Consider the following 17,129-nt stretch of genomic DNA (forward strand, 5'->3'; position numbering starts at 1 on the left):
ATTAATAATAATGTATACACAATTATCTAATATTTATAATATTTTTGTGTGTATATGTGTATTTAAAAAAATACGGCTGACAGACTGTTGTAAAATATGTAGTTCGCGGGAAAATTAAACTTATCTTTTCATAAGATATTAACTTATGTTTTCCTGCATTATTTTCTCTTAATTAATCTTATGCATATAGAGAAACATTTAATTTATTTTTTAATGTATGCAAAGTAAGGATTTCCTGGGAAAGCTTATTCTTGTTAAGTATGATAGAAACATTAAATTTCATTTATAACTCAGGACAATACATTCGATAATTATTCACAGAAAAATACAGCACACTCATATCTGTACTTTTAACTTAATTTATCATTAGATTACATTTTTTTATATTAGGTATATTATATTATATATTCAGAACAATAATAGCCTCTATCAGATCACAGAGTATCTGTATTGTGTTTGTAGATATTACACTGCAGAAGTAACAATGAAACTAAGATAATTTCATACAGACGAATTTAATTAACAACACGTTAGCAGCGTTACCTAACACGGTAACAGCGTCGCAGAAAAATTTAATTAAGTTTGAATTACAAAATGTACTGACTGTTTTCATAAAATATGTAATTATATTTTTTAAGATTTCTGTAATTTTTACGTATTTTGACAACGTTTCGTTACATTCTCGTTTTTGTAACGTGTGAGTGCTATCATCCTTGGTCGCGTGTCTCAAAACAAAAAAATATTTTCTTACGAATATTATTATCGATCATCGAATATTATTATTAATATTGGTGGTGCATTAAACCTGTTAAAAAAAGGGAGATCTAGGCCGGCCGCCGAATAAATTGCAAAATTCCTAAGACCAGGAAAAGAGAATCGCATTACGTCTCAGAAACGAAATGGTTTGTTTCATTGCGCGTCGTGTGAACCGTCGCGAGGACAAAGGAAAACCGAATACGACGGAACGTAGAAACGCGCCAAAGAAAATCCTTGTGACACAATAACGAGGAAACGCGAGGATCACCGTGCTAATTACTGGTTTCAGAAAAAGGAAAAAAGAGCTGGTCCGGGCCGAGCCCGCGCATACAGCGATCGTTCTTCTGTAACTGTAAATCGGAACGTCTTCTCCTGTAAAACCCCATGCACACTGTGAAACATGTTGAGATGCATGCATCGACTGCTAGGTTTCATCAGCGGATTCTCACAATAAATAAAATAAATAATTTTATTTTCCTTCATTCCTCCTTCTTCAAGGTGGAACCTTCATTCGTTCGGCGACAGTCAATCAGTCAAGGTCTTTTATTTGACAATAAAAATATAGAAATTGTAAAATAGAATCAAACAGATCAATTGTTAACGTTTACCACGTTGACTGCCACGGTGGTCACCGATGACCGGAGCTTCCAAATTGTTTGAGAACGATTGCAATAAGAAAATACATGTTGAATAAAAATATTTAACAACACAAGTAAATAGATAATAACGTAACATACGTACTGTCACGCCAAATCATTAGTACTTATTTGTAATACCATTTGTCTTTATTATGAAAAGATAAGTATTACTATAGAAAACGTTGAAAATTCTCGTGGCAGTCAACCTGTTAATTATACTTGACTCTGCTGAGTTTGTCGTTCAAGCCAATAGCTGATAACTGTAGCACTCGATGTATGCATCTCAACATGTTTCAAGGTGTGTACGGGGCTTAAGGAACGCGTGTGAGTCGTTAACCCACGCTCGCATCTTCGTCGCCCATTGTTCCTCCGGCGTCGGCCGGTAGTCGTTGACATTACGTAAAACTCTGTTGCGATTAGATCCACGATCATCCTCGTTGATCATCGCCTCTCTTCCCATTTCTTTCCGCTTCACTTCATTGTGATATTTAGATTAGATGCATTTGTGTTGATTAAAGCTGGCAAATGATTTGTTACATAGTTACAATACATTGTATATACATTTATAATTTTATTATCATATTTTATATAATATGTGTCGGAAATAAAAATGTCTGAAACGCAATTTTGTTCCGTTTTAAACGTAGCTAGATTAACACTTTTTTTATTAGAGAATGCCCTGCTGCATCAATTGATGTAAAATAATGATTGAAAAAAATGGTACTGATCTTCGTATTTCCTACGCACGTCCGCCTAGAGACAAGCTAAATGTATAAAAGTACTACCCTCTCAAAACAGAAGAAATTTGATTTCAGATATTTTTAAAATAATAAATAGTTCCGGAGGAAATTGCATTTATTAATAAAAATGGGACACCCTGCATATACAGTCAGTAACAAAAGTATTAGAAAAATTCTATCAGTCTCAAATCGCAGTGCTTCATTTGTGACACGCAGACCGCGTCAAACCTTGCCGTACAGTGGCGTAACTTCAAGGCTAGCCCCGCCGTAGCTAAAAGGTTAAGAACCGATGGTCCACGAGCTATGGAATCGGTAAATCGCGTATGAAACAACAGTAAATCGATGAATTTTTATCGACCTGGCACAAGACGGTAATCCGACAGGTCCGAATTCAGCCGCAATTACGCCATCGGGCCTCTGGCGGAAGTTAAGAAGCGGTTCCGGAAATGAGAGGCTCTGACGTTCCGACTAAACTCAGTTTCCCTCGACCTTTCTGGGATGTGGGTTAGCGACTACTGACTTGAATCGCGTACTACGACAATTTTGTTTGTTGAAATTTTTCCTTCCGCCTTACACGCCAGATTGCTTCCTTTTTCCCCCACTCATCGGTTGTTTAACACTAAGCGTACCGGGAACCGATCAAATGGCTGGATTTAAAATTTTGCGTTTTCTTTCATTCAATTAGCTCTACATCAATTCCTATATCTATTGTCTGATTGATCAGTCTTTCGATTTTTGTCATGCCTTTTGTTTCTGTTTCTATTAAACAAAATTTATCACCTGATTTGTTTGCTTTTATTTCGTAGCCAGTCATTTGACTTGTTACGCTTGGAAATGTGTAAACTACCGAGCATTTATTAGGGAAAATTAAGAACGTCTTGCCCCGAGATGCCAAAATTTGATTTCAAAGAAAACAAAATTATTTCTTTATTTATTATAAATGATAAATTATTATTTATTATTATTTTTCTCCTAAAATTGTCGTTCTTAGGGCGTAGACTACGAGATATCTCATATTTGTTAGCGAATGGGTTAATTATTAGGCGTGTCTTGTATCGTTTAGTATGTCTATCTTCGAAATCTCAAAGCCCTTTTCTATAGCGTTTTTTTTTATCTGTTTAGAAATTGCAATTTAGTCAATATTTATTAACGTTAGAACTATGAAATGAATTAAAATGACCCGTTTGGGGTCTCTTCTTACACGATATTAAAATCCAAATGATTTTCTGAGAAATTATTCAATAAATTTATAATTAGAATTAAGCTCAATAAGTTGAAACACTCTTTCCACATTTTTATTATCTGTTCGTAAAATGATGAATATTAGAAAAACTGTGCCGGAACGTATTATTTTCTAATTAGACTTTTAGGTTTTATTTTTACTTGAATGGTACCTTCATTTTCGTATAAAATGATGTATCGTGTAATCGACATATTTAGCTTTCCTGTTGATCTATTCAATTTTTATTAATGTATATAAATTTTATACACATAACAAATTAAATCTTACATGAAAATATCACCGTTGGATCATCAGAAATACTCGATTAATATCGTTACATCGAATCAATTTCTAAGAGAGGGTTATCTACATCGAATCTACCATCCCAACGGTCAGTTAATATCACAGCTGACTTCGTAAACCGAACGAATGACGCAAGCCATAGGAAATAATTTCTGAACCGAAATAGTTCTTAATTAATATTCGACCCGGTCTGCTGCCACCAGACGCGTGATTGTTTAAAAATGAATGTTCTTCACTTATTATTCACAAATATATATTTTCCTTCCTCTAAAATTATTAAGAATTGCTCTCATTTTTAAGGACAAGAAATAAAAATAACTATCGGGAAAAGTGATATTTTCACGTAAACATTTGAAATATGGTAGAAATTAAATTATTATAAAATTAAACTATTACATATATAAATATGAATATACTAGCAATTAAATTATTCGTTATTAAAATGTAAATGTATATGTAAACACTTTGCGCGTCATCCGAATTCGGGTAACACTATTTTTTTTCACATAAACTCAAAAATTAATTTTCTTGGTGACGTATCGTAAGAAGCACATTTTTTTGGATATATAAAATATAGAAATTTTAATGAATTCGTTTAGCAGTCAACATATTTAACATCATTGGTATACAGTATTTTGAATGGATTCAGAATATTTGTATCAATTAATGTATGCTTTAAAAAAATAATTCTTTCGCTTTTTACATTTTATTTGACGTTTTATTTTTTAAGATTTTGGAGATTCGTTCGAGATTTAATTCGAGATTTTGTTACATGTGAGATTTTTGGAGATATTTCGAGAAATATTTCTTTGACTTTTGATTTGCGTCAAGTTTTGGACTGATTAGTGTTACTCAATTTTACTATAATTGTGTACTTTTAAAAATATTTCAAAATGTTCAATTTGTATTTATAATTGTAACATTACATGAATATAAAGTAAGTACAAAATAAGATTGCTTTCTGTACTTGTAACTATATTACAAGTACACGAGTACAAGTACTGACAGTGTTATTTTATTGACCCGATATTTCCTAGGTAGCACTAATTTTTCACAAATTATATTAGATCTTGTAGCTTAATGTTTAAGACGTATCCTGTTGGCTGCTTAATCTTATTCAAGAACAAATCAATTCGTTATAAATCTCTTTATGATAGAGTACAACAGATACGATTTAAACAATTTAGAAGACCTACTTATGTACATCAGTTAGTCCGGATAGTTTATTAGTTTCTGCTATCGTAGAGCAGTAAATTTGTGAATCGAAACCATACCTTATCAATGACAAATAAGGTATGATTCAACATCCAAAATTTAACTGCAGCATCATTATCATTATCATCTCGAACAATTAAGAAACAAACAATTCCAATCAGATACATAACTTTTACATTAGACCTATGAACTTCGACCAAAACAATCAACATCCAAAATTTGACTGCAACGTTATTTTCATTGTCATCCCATATACTCACACACGAACGATCCCCATCGATCGACCCATTGTCCATGAAACGGTATTCCAGTTTGTTCACCCGTTTCAGGGTTTCGCGGCGTAAAAGAGAAATCCTTCGTTTATTAACATTCACTTCTGCGGTTTATTTTCCCGGGTATGCGAAAAACTCGACCACGGAACGATCGTGCACCGACGCGCGATCGCGCGTACACCTTTCTCTAAACGCGATACCGGCCGGGTCGTAGCCGGCTCCGGTTCGAATCGGTTCCAACAAGTGAGCAAAATCCGCATGCATTCCGCCCGCGATGATTTCCCTTGAAGCCGAGCGAGATTAGGGTACAGGCTAAACGGTTATTTTCTCTATTTAAACCGCAACGATACCCGACCCGCTCCGAAGAAGCCGATCGTTGACTTCTTGCGCGCCGATCTTGATCGTTCTACGCGACGGATTCATTGACCATTCAGCTTCTCCTCAAACTTTTTGCGTTTTTTCGCTGTCCAATTCTATGTGGACATTGTTTTATTTATTACCACCTGGTGTTTTAAAGTATTTCGTTCATGGAAAAAGTTAATGCACAGTGTTGACCGTTTGAATGCGAAGATTGAGCTTCTCTTGTACTGTGCCAAAAATGCGGAATGATACGATTCCGCTAATGCTGGTTAGTGTCATTTTTGTGTTCGTCGTGAGTCGTTTTAGTCATTAAAATTTTTTATATTAATAAAAATAATAGTTTTACATGCATAAAATTCATTTTTTATATCAAGTTATATTGTAATTTTTAATAATGTAAAAATTAAATATTTTAGTTAAAGCAAATTATTTCTGTTTTTATTACTTTTCTGAATATCCAAGAAAATTCTTCAATATACAAACGGTTAATATACTTACCTATATACAGGAAATTACCTGTCAAGGTTTTGCACTACATATAAACGGTATTTATGTCTGTTTTAAATGTCTATACATGGCTATTTCTGTAAGCGTCAGAAATATAAAGAAATGATTCAAATGAAAATTATGATGTATCGAATGAGACTTTTCACGATGATAGTTACTCGAGCTTGAAATATTATTGGAGAATCTAGTGTAGATCACATCAAAATTTTTATAATAAATAAAGCAGTATAATTTTTATTATACATTCTTGTGGTTTGTAGAATGGAACTTACTACATATTCTTAAATTGAAAAGTATTCAAAACTCTACTGTTCACCTACATCGAAGTTTCTTGGTATAAGGAGCAACATTTTTTTATATTATTAATTAAAATTAAGTTCAGTTATATTATTCATGTAATTTTTTAATTACATTTTAATTATGTTACCATGTTTTTAATTTTCGTGTGTTTTTATAGTTATTTTAAAGCAAGTTTCATTTTCTTAACAAACCTATATAGATATTCCTCTTCAAATTTGTTTGTTAAATGTACTTAATTTTTATTGGTTTTTGAAATATTGCGGATACATATGTTGAAACAAACGGAACAAAACCTGACCGAATAAAAGGTTCGATAGCGGTCTAGGTCAGTTTCTCAAGTGCCGCGTGTAAAATATTGCTTTCAGAGGCCGACACGAAAGGTGGGCGTTAGGCCGGGTTTGGCTTCAGTATTTCAAACGACTGAAAATTCCGCTCTAAATTAATAACGGCATTCTAAATACCAATAATCGAGTTTTGATTGCCTTTTTTAAGTCCCTTATAACCTACATAGGAATACCGAAATCGATCTTGGCATCTTATCAGACACGTATATTTGTTTCTTCTTGTAATTGCAAAATTTAACGTGATCGTTGCATGTATAAAATAAAGGAATTTAATTTTCTTGAACTTAAATTGAATTAAATGAAATTAAAAGGAATATTAAACAGCGATTGAAAAAAAACTAATAAAAGGAATTAGAAACTGTTCCCACGATTAAATCGATTCATTTTAGTTTCCAATTGCTTTTATGAATATATTTAAATCACTACTTCATATTAGTTTCAATCAATTTAATTTAAATAACTACAAATTATTTACGAATTTGTAAAATATTTGAATAATCGTTTGCTACATGTTATATTACATTTAGCTTACCTTCTATTTATTAAATATATCAGTAAGTAACTCACTATTTTGTTAATAGTATGTCAGATAGCGTAAACAAATTTTATTACATATGAAATGTCGGTTTTTCTTTACATGTGAACGTTTGTCTTCCTGTTTTCGTAATGCTTTTGCGTTTGGCATAACCTCGTTTATAGTCGCACTGTCTATTGCCAGAGTCACATTTCAACAAAGAAAATTTTCTCAAAAGTGTTCCCTTTTGTTATTTGTTTTGAATTTTATACCGATATGAATTCCATCGATATTCGTATAATTTTTTTATATGAGTATAAACTTGGTAATAATGCTGCAAAAGCTGCACGCAATATAAACCAGGCGTTTGGGGATAATACTGTTAACGATCGAAAAGTGCAACGTTGGTTTGAATATTTTCGGTCTGGTGATTTTTCCCTACAAAATGAACCGCGTGGAAAACCCAAAACGTCTGTGAAAAATGATGCTCCGAAAGCATTGGTGGAAACGAATCCAACTTTATCTACAAGGGAACTTGCTGCCAGAATGAAAGTTAACCATACAACAATATTGCGAAACCTTTCTGAAATTGGCAAGGTGAAAAAAACAGCACGAACTAGCTGAGCGAAATAAGCTGAATCGGTTGAACGTATGCTCATCATTACTAACTCGATTTTATCGAGTTTCATTTTTCGATCGGATTATTACTTGTGATGAAAAATGGGTTCTTTACGACAATAGGAAAAGGTGTGCTCGGTGGCTTGATAGGGATGAGGCTTGTGCTCTACCTCCAAAGCCATCACTTCATCCACGGAAAATTTTAATAACAGTTTCGTGGAATGTGACTGGAGTAACTCATTACTCGTTTTTTCAAACTGGGGAGACAATTACAGCCGAAAAGTACTGCTAGTGCATTGATGAAATGCATGAAAAATTGAAAATTATACACCCATCACTTGTTAATCGGCATGGCCCAATACTTCTCCACGACAACACTCGGCCGCATACGTTGTACAAAACAATTGCGAAATTAAATGAATTAAAATATGAAATTTTGCAGCACACAGCTTATTCACCAGATTTTTCGCCAACCGACTTTCATTTTTTTAAACATTCAGAACAGTTTTTACGGGCTAAAAAGTATCAAAATGAAGACAGCCTGAAAAATTCCATATCAGAGTTTATTGATTCTAAAAATCAGAATTTCTTTAAGACAGGCATTTGTGCATTAAAATCTCGTTGGGAAAAATGTATTGAAGCAAATGGAGCATATCTTAATTAAATAAACAGCTTTTGAAAAAAGATATGCAGTTTTATATATTCACGTAAAAATCCGACATTTCATACGCACTAACCTAATACATCTGACCCTCGATTTACGCGGACTTCTTACACGCGGATCTCCTTTTTACGCAGTAAATTGGAACACTATTTACGCGGTAGATTTTACGCGCAATCTAAATTTAGTAACAGCGAATAAAATATACGTTTGTTTTCTAAAATGTCATTATTATTATTTCTTTTGTTAAGCTGTGTGAAATAAATATTTATCTATAAAACTTATACCAGCTTTTCTCTGCAATATTTTGTTTTCTCTTGTACCGACAAGCTCCATTTACGCGATTTTCGTTCGCGTAAAACGAACCCACGTGAAACGGATTTTCGCGTAAATGGAGGGTCAGGTTTACTTATATACGCGACATATATAGTTGTATTACACGTGTGTAATTCACTTGAATTAAACAACACACGCGATTGAACCGTAAAATCCTAACACATAGAAAAAAGTACATAGTCCATATAGCTGTAAATCTGTTCGAGCTGATTAAATACTGGATCCACTGACAGCGTCTGCTAGCAGTAAATACGATACTGGAATGTCTCGGAAAATATTGCGCATCTTCAGTTACTTTCCTTCCTATTACTTTCTTGTTACATGTGAGAAAAATCGGAACGCTGGCTACCGTTACCGTTGATCATACATCAATGACACTTAACCCCTTGCCCTATGATTTCTCTCACAACCATGCTTGATAAAAGTACTTTGTTTAATAATTCCTTGAAAAAGAACAGAATTTGATGTTTATTCTATGACTACCTTTGTACCAAAAAAAGTAAATAACATTTAGATTTATCAAATTCAGTTGAAAATTTTCATCAGGAATCTAATACGATGTCATAGAGAAAGGGGTAAAAATCCTTTCAGCTTCTACTTCTGATTCGATGGTCTAGAATTACACATTACTTTTCCAGATGCTCAATAATATTCTAACACACATATTGTATTAGAAATATTACATAAAATTCCAAATGTGAAATGAAATTTCAACATAGCAAACATTTTTAAAAACTGAAAGCTTAATATTATACATGTTTTGTGTTTTGTTTGAAATAAGTCTTTAAATATTTTATTGTTAATAGTACAAAAACAAAGCATAGTGTTGTAATACAATAAATAGTAGGAAACTTGATAGACTAAATTCATTTTAATAAAAACACAACTGATCACACTTAGAAGTATAATTCATCAGAATATATTTTGAAATCAATTGAAAAGAATATAAATCAAATTTTTTACTAGTAAAAACGATCATTTCATTGTTTTAAATGAACCAGGTTTGATAGTAATTAGTGTCATTTTTTGTGTATTCTTGAGACTATTTATTGAATTAATCTATAAAAATAGAGTTCATCTACAATATAATTGCTATTATAGGCTTCACAGTTTCTCATCTGAGCATGTAAAATGTTTTTCAATTATGTCGTTTAGACTATTATGAAACCGCTTCAAAGACACAACATGAAAACGAAATTAACACTAGGACCATTATACCAGTCGAAACGACTGGTTTTAATATTCTGATTTTGCAATCATTGATATTATAAATATGTTAAATATTTAAGTCTATTTTGAAAATTAAAAATTGCATTCGTCTAATATAATGAATACCGGCAGAAATGAAAACAAATGTAACCTTATAATTTTTAGGAGAAGTACATATTAATCGTATCAAATGCTCGGTAGTTCTGGTGTTAATTATTAGTAGACGTTATAATTCATAAACATTCATTTTATTATAGCATATTATTGTCCATATTAATTTTAATGTTCTATTCATTCAAATCGAGTGTTCTCCCAAGGGGTGCAAGTATAAGGGTACAATCTTAGTAGAAGTTTTGATAGTAAAATAGAAGAATAGTATTAAAGTAGGAGGAATCAAGGCAGGAGAACATTATGGTTCGATGGTTATGGCGAGCAGACAACTGGGCAAACGAACCAGTACCGCCACGCTCGTTGGACTCTGCGCGAGGAAATTGTAGAAATTTCTTTGTAATAGTTGCCAGATAAGACGGAATTATCATACTCTATTTCTTTCATAACATGTTACTCCCGCGAGTACAAATAATAATCATAATAATTTATTGCACAGCCAGGGCCCATTTCAATGCAAAACAGTTAGAAATATCAGTGCTTGAAATGCAACACGATTTCTGTTAACCCTTTACATTTTGATGGCATCGTTTTGACACCACGTATTTCAATATCAATAAAATGCGAACCACTGGACTAGTTTTACAGCAAACAGCATAAAATCGATACAGTAATCGCCACCTATTTTTTTAACAATTAGAATACCATTTTTTATAAAAATATTGATTTTTGTTAAAAATGATAAATTAGTTCAATGATTGATAGAATAAACGCGCGGAAATCGATGCATTTCGAATCACGAGTAACCCGAAACAAATGCGTTAACATATTACGATGGGATGACGAGATGTCTCGTGATTCTTAGATAGTTTTAACACATAAAAACTTCTGATCAACAATCACTTTAAACATGAGTGTAATTTCAAAACATTTTTTAAAATTAGGTACTTAACACCAGAATATTCTTTTAATCATGTGTACACTATAAGTAACTCAAAAAATACTTGATGTAAACAAATAAATAGTTACCAGACCACGGTAATCAACAAACTGTTGGGTCCTCAGTGTGTCAACACTAGAACTACCGAGCATTTATTAGAGTTCACGTGTAATCCAAATATAAATACATTTTTTCTTCAATTTCGTCTGATATTCATTATAATATTTAAATAAAACTATTTATCTTCAGAATCATTTCGGATATCGAGTATTTTAAAAATATCACTAACTACGAAACAGGAAAACTAAAATCCGTCATTTTGACGGGTACGTAGTTCTAGCGTTAACTGTCAAGCCTCGGCCACAGAACAACGAACACACACTAATATTCGTTTAATTACATGTAAGCTATCAATAATTTAAAAACCACTCGACGCAAACAAACGAATAGCTACTAAGCCATGGTAACGAAATAACGATGAGTACACCGTGTATATTGGCCTCGTGTAGTACAAGGTTCAAGGTCGGCCAGTATACGCTGAAGACGATATCCATGATGTGCGCGCGTAGGAGCATTAACCCTTTGGAACTCGCTGCTATAATAACTATGCTCATCCCAGGTGCAACAGGGACGTCTGGAGAAACTTCTACAGGCGCATTCTCGCTCGCTCGTTCGCTCACTTGCTCCCGCGCGCGCGCGCGCAAGCGCTCACCTTCTAACCGAGGTTCTTCTTCGACAGCGCCGACCGATTACCAGTTGACCTTCTCTTCCCCGAAAGAGATGGACAAACTCTACTGACAATGGGTACGATCGGTTGGTTCCCTGCGACGCGGAAAGTAAACGCGAGGAAAATCGTGCCAGTAGTTTCATCCACTGGTTAGATAACGATAATTGATCGAGGCGATGATAATCGTTCATCGGGAGGAGGATCTCCATGCGTTCGTAGGAAACTGGGATCCGCCGCTTACGGTTCCTTCGAGGTCGATGAACACGTTACCGTGTTCCGCTAATTTTTTGGGCACGGTTTTGTTCTCAGTGACCGCGCGATATTTTAGGTGATCTTGTTGGGTACGGTTGTGGTGAAAAAAAGGAAGACTAGGGTTGGGGTTTGTGTTAACACGATATTCCTAACACCCTTAAAAAAATAAAAGTCCTCATTAGGCTACGGACTTCTGGATTGATCTGTTACAATACAAATTCAATAGCCTTTTACTCTGTACGATACTCGATAATAAAAACGTTAGCAATTTACATAAAAAAACGTTTCATTTAAATAGTCAATTCTCGAAGGTACTACCATAAACCTTTCAGTTTTCTCACAAAACACGAAATGTGCACAAAGATAAAATTGATTAAAACCGTCAATCAAATCGGTTCCATATAAGTACAAGAGTGTAATTGAAGTTTAACACTAAAACTTCCGTACCAGTCAACATGACTAGTTTCGATGTTTTTGTTTCGCAATTATTGATATCTTACAAGCATAGAATGTTCGAAATGATTTTGGAAATAAATAGTTTCATTTGAATACTGTAATGAATGCCTGGAGAAACCGAAAATAAGCTATTGTTATAATTTTTATAGGGATTGCATATCAGTTGTATTAAATGCTCGATAGTTCTAGTGTTCTAGTGTTTGTTATCAGTAGGCTGGGGATTTTGATACATCGGAGAATTTGATACGAAAGTGCACCGATTGCACACAATAAAATGTCTATGAAGTATCCGGAGTATAGTTCTTATAATATTTGTTTTTGGAAAACTATTTTCCATCGTGATTACATTACTTTAACTGTGCTTTTAAATATTTGAATTTCCATAGAGATCTGTAGTCTAGTTTTCACTATTTTCGTTGGTAATAGTCTTTATATAACTGCTAGTTATATTTAATTAGTTAACGTTTAAGTAATGAAATTATAAAAATGCTTTTCTATGAAGTTGTAAAGCAAATTTATGTATTTGTACAGTTGAATAGTTTTCTTAATTTAATTTTAATTTTATAAGAAACTTTGAATAAGTCACTTGGATTACTCGGTAGTTACAGTGATTATTGATATTTACACTTGTCGATACAGTGACACATTGAGTGCCAATAACTTTATCCGTATATACACTACTGTCTACGAATTTGTTATTCTTTCGATATTATTAAATTAAAAAGGACATATTTAAAACTAAACCAGGTAAACATTATTTTGACTGCTTTTATTGCATATGCCTACACTGTGGTAATAATTAATGATACAGATAATATTTAACATCATTTACTATAAATAAGAAAGTAACTAAGGCTGAACAAAAATTCATCGAACAAAAGTACTTGTCACTTGAGTGTAACTCATATAACTCAATCTGAGGGTTTTTATGTGTTATCTGTTGGATTTTAGAATCCTTGGGTAATTAATATTCTATTTTTGCCGTGATTTTGACATATATATAAATTTCGTTTTTAAGACTAAACTACTGAGTATTTAATATCATTAATATATACTGTTTATACAAATTATAACAGTATACTTTTCCAAGTTTCTGCTTCAGAATTCATTATATTATGTAAATAAAATTATTAATTTCTAGAATAATTATAGATATATAACACTTTTATAACGCCAATAATTGCGAAATGAAGACATTAAAGCCAGTCGAATTTGACAATTTATTCGATACGGATTATGGCAAATAGTTGGAAAATAATGACATCGAAATGTTGCTCTAAGGATTAATAAACGAAGAAAGCGTAGGTGAGAGGTGCAGACGTTGTATCAGAACGTAAATAAAATAGGGAATATTCTGTTGAAATAACAACAGTGAAACAACAAATATTAAAAGGTAATTTACAATGATGTCTACCAATTAAAAACGCGTGCTTACAAACACGAAGCAACTCAAAGCTGTACTAATCAGCACATAAACATGTAAATTGAACAATAACCGTTTAGAAACGAATATTTTGAATTGATTAGTCTAAATTAGGAGTATTCACAAGCAAACGTGGTTGCTGGAAAAATAACAAAAATGCTATCCCAATACATTATGTCAACAGTTAAGTTGACAGAGAAATATAAATTGCAATACTTTTACACCAATCAAATAAAAAAGTATTTTAATCATTTTAAGTTCATTAATATATTCTAATTACTATAAATCACTTTCAAACAACCTTTTAGAATAAAATACTAACTCTTTCTTCTAATTCTTATATGATTTTTTTGATGGAATATGCAATACTGTTAAAAAAGAAATTTATTATGAATAATAATTAAACCATGATTGTTATGAACTTGTAATTCATTTTTGTAATAACTGCTACAATTACGAGTTTTATGAAAACAGTTACAATTTTGGCACAAAATGAATTGTGACATGAAGATGAAACATTCAAAATGAGAAGAACGGTTATGGACTTACTTACAAACCCCTTGAAAGAAGATAGACGAAGATATTAGGTTGTCCCAAAAGTTTGTTTCGCTTTATTCATAATAATTCAGTTATGCACAATACATTTCCTTCATTTTTCTGAAAGCCTCATAATGCCATATTTCTGAAGCTTCTGATAGACTAAACATGCGAACAGAGCACGAAACGAACTTATGGAACAACCTAATATATCAAAACAATTACTAGATTACCTTGAATGGTTAGTGACATTGTTATTCAGCGAGGTAGATGTACAGACAAATGAAATAATCATTCTCATTTTGATGCAAAGTCTACATTGCAAAGGAAATTTTAAACTTTTTACCAAGTTCTAACGAATTATATAATCAAATATTTATGGATCAGCGATGTATGTTTCATATAAATATATTAGCATTGAATTCTGAAACCGTAGTCGAGTACAGAATTTTCTATGTATATATAAAAGCTTGGAATAATTCACTAAAATAATTGTAAATAATCATATTCTTCAAATGACAATTACGAGCAAAAGTTTCAGAAATTATTAATAAAAATGTATAGCTGAATTAGAAACAGAATCGGAATGGAATTAGAAAGTTTGACATGTAGTAGAATTTGATTGAGAATCATCAAACAAAGGATGAAGTAACAAATTTTTTACCAATAATATAAATCTGATTATTAAATCGATACCAATTCGATACACAGTTACTAAGAATTATTAAGTTATTATGTTAACACAGATTAAGTACAAATGAAATAACATTTTTGACTCCATTTATCCAAAGCCTCAAAATTTGTCGACAAACCATTCGGGACGATACTTGTAATCCTTCAAATCTCTTTCTGATTGCTTTTAAATCTTATAAATTAGAAACTTCATCAAGAATTAAGAAAGTCTCTGCTTTCTATATATAATTTAATAAATTTTCTAATATATGATATAAACTTTTCTTTAATTGTGTTTCGATTTAATTTACGTAATTACCCATAGTCCATTTATCGCCTATTGGATTTCCTTTTCTTTGTAACTTTTCATTTTCCCCAATATAAGATACTCCATTATACATGGCATATTGTATTATGTTTCAAATTAATAATTTTCTCCTACATAATATGTAATAAACGCGTTATAATAAAATTAGACTCCATTTATTAATTTACCTTTATCATAGTCGGTAGCGTTTAGATCGAATTGCATAAAATATAGTCACTTATAAAATTACATCGTAAAGGGAAGAGTTTTATTGAATACATAGTTTGTGTTGTTGCTGCCAGTATAAATATTGTAGTAGGATATTATATTTTATTATAAAATATAATGATTGTTATGCATTCCTATGTTACATCGACACCGAATTGCGTCAACTTCAACACAAGTGACATTTCTATAGAATACACAAAAAATATACAGTGTGTCCATCAATAACATACTACCTCAATACTTTCTATCAAGTTAATATTTTTAAAAAAATTGGTTATTGTATCATAAACAATTACAAAGGATCATCACATAATAAAGAAGTTTTACGTGATAATGTTTTTAACACTAATATCGTGAACAATAATTCTTCTAATAAAATGACCTTTGTTGACTATACAGCAATATGAAGAACAGATAAGTATAACGCTAATAATACAGTTCCAACCGTACATATTGTCAATCTACTTTCTGATTAGACGATATTATCCACTGTAATATATCATTGTATCTACATCTTTATGATATTGCTTAATTATATTATTATTGGAAGTATACTCTCAACGATCACAGTTTATTGCAGATAAATCATACGAAACGAAACGAAATCGCATGAGTCCTACTTGCGTCTATTCTCCTACTAATTCTCCTGAAACTTAAGTGCGCGCATCTGTCATCAATCGAAAAAACAATGTCAACCTGTTTACGGTCATTCTACTTATTTTATTTAAAAATAGTATTACTTATTTTAAACAAAGATTACTTGAATTTTGTATAAAATAATGCTTTAAGCCAGTTATGTCATACTTGTCTCTTTTATTTCTGCATCCTCCGCTAGCGTATCCTTCTTTTGCAACACCAACTCACCAAAAAAATTAACACGTTCAGCGCCACGGAAATATTTGTACAAAGGATATCGACCTCTCTGATAAAATATTTATATTCTGTAACTTTGCGGTGACTTTTATGCATATTAAAATATCCGAGACTGCCTACACTTTCCCAAGGTCTATAGCTGAATATTTTTAAATGATGAAGCATTAAATAATCGGTATTCTTTCAAAAAATAAAAATGACATAAGACTATGTTACCAGCATCCTTTCAAAAAATAAAAATAATGCAAGACTACGTTATCAGTATTCTTTCAAAAAATAAAAATAATGCAAAACTAGGTTACCCGCATTCTTTCAGAAAATAAACGTAATATAGAACTACGTTACCAGCATTCTTTCAGAAAACAAAACTGACGTAGGACCACGTTCCCCGTATTCAGCTAAAGAATTCAAAACGACGTAGTCCTACGTCACCGATCTCGAATATGTTAACATCATTTCGTTACTCTTTCGCTGCTCTCGTAACCCGTGCCACTATCCCCGGTCACTCGTCTCACAAAAAGATATCTTCTCACGAAAACCGTGTGCCATCGATGAGACACGCGGCATTGGGAACCGTCCATTCCTACAATATCACCCGGTACAACACACCA

General features: G+C 32.3%; 2 protein-coding genes across 4 annotated transcripts in view; one reads left to right on the top strand and one right to left on the bottom strand.

The window, feature by feature from the left end:
- The window catches only part of Rab3GAP1 (RAB3 GTPase activating protein subunit 1), a 61,881-nt gene that overhangs the window by 33,624 nt on the left and 11,128 nt on the right, over positions 1–17,129 (top strand). The window lies entirely within an intron of this gene.
- haf (leucine-rich repeat and fibronectin type-III domain-containing protein hattifattener) overlaps positions 1–17,129 on the bottom strand; it is a 48,935-nt gene that overhangs the window by 31,166 nt on the left and 640 nt on the right. The window lies entirely within an intron of this gene.

The sequence above is a fragment of the Nomia melanderi genome, chromosome 4, assembly GCF_051020985.1.
Source record: "Nomia melanderi isolate GNS246 chromosome 4, iyNomMela1, whole genome shotgun sequence".
In the NCBI taxonomy this organism is placed as follows: Eukaryota; Metazoa; Arthropoda; class Insecta; order Hymenoptera; family Halictidae; genus Nomia; species Nomia melanderi.